We start from the raw sequence: 252 nt of genomic DNA on the forward strand, positions 1-252 counted from the left end.
GTTAAAGGCTAATACTGCCGGCGATACACTCTTGTGCAACAAAAATGAATTTTTCCTCTTTTCATTATCTCTTGCGTTCGTTTTCATACATTTTCTAAAAAGATCGGTTATTCTCGTTTTCTCTCTTCCTTTCCTTCGTAGAACTTTAATACGCATAATCTTTTGGGTATATTTCGGTTGTCTTCGTAGGCGGATAGTGTGACCGAACCTTTTTTTTTCTCCAGAATGAAATACATCAACACTAAAGAATGT

The sequence above is a fragment of the Penaeus monodon genome, chromosome 23 (assembly GCF_015228065.2).
Source record: "Penaeus monodon isolate SGIC_2016 chromosome 23, NSTDA_Pmon_1, whole genome shotgun sequence".
Classification (NCBI taxonomy): domain Eukaryota; kingdom Metazoa; phylum Arthropoda; class Malacostraca; order Decapoda; family Penaeidae; genus Penaeus; species Penaeus monodon.